Genomic DNA, 759 nt, shown 5'->3' with positions numbered 1-759 from the left:
ATCTACTTCTACCATTCAACCAAGAACATCAGGACCTTTCAAAAGAAAAATTTCAATGTGTAAAATTCCGACATCATCCTTATCATTTCCATTAGGCTAAATGTTTAAGATAGAGGTATCAACCTTGTAAATACTTGAACAAGATTCCATTATGATGTTGGGTATATAAATTTTTCTCATTTTCATTTACATTATAAATGCCATCAAGCTAAAGAATTTTGATAGTATTTTTCTTAGCTCTAGTAATGGTTGCTATCACACTTTGGATTAACAAATCTACTTTGCAAGTGACCTCTTTTGAATGTGAAAACTACAATTTCACATCCCTATCATTGAATATAGTTCATAGATGGATAATTTGAAGGAAAGGCCTATCTCTTTCACTTCCCAGTAGAAAATGTGAAAAAATTATCTGTCAGTGGAGGTTGAGTAATTCTTGCTTCATCTGTATCTTCATTCACTTTAATTTTAACTTCTTTTGCATCATTATCTGCAAATAGTGGATCGTATGTTGCATGTGCATTATAGTCCTTGTATGAAAAGCCCTCATTTGCATCATATAATCCATGGTATTATTTTTGGCTCTAGCCCTTATTCACACCTATGGAATATGGTTGACACAATAGCCCTTCCTCGTTACAGAAATCATCATATTCATATATAGGAGGGCCAATGAATTACACAATGTATGATTTTTCATAGTTAAACTAAATATTGATCCTCCTTGTACTTCTTTTATATGTATGTGGCTATGCCATT

The sequence above is a fragment of the Pinus tabuliformis genome, chromosome Q (assembly GCF_031772625.1).
Source record: "Pinus tabuliformis cultivar Carrire ecotype Pingquan chromosome Q, CPIR1, whole genome shotgun sequence".
Lineage (NCBI taxonomy): Eukaryota > Viridiplantae > Streptophyta > Pinopsida > Pinales > Pinaceae > Pinus > Pinus tabuliformis.
Note: the sequence above shows the minus strand (reverse complement) of the source record.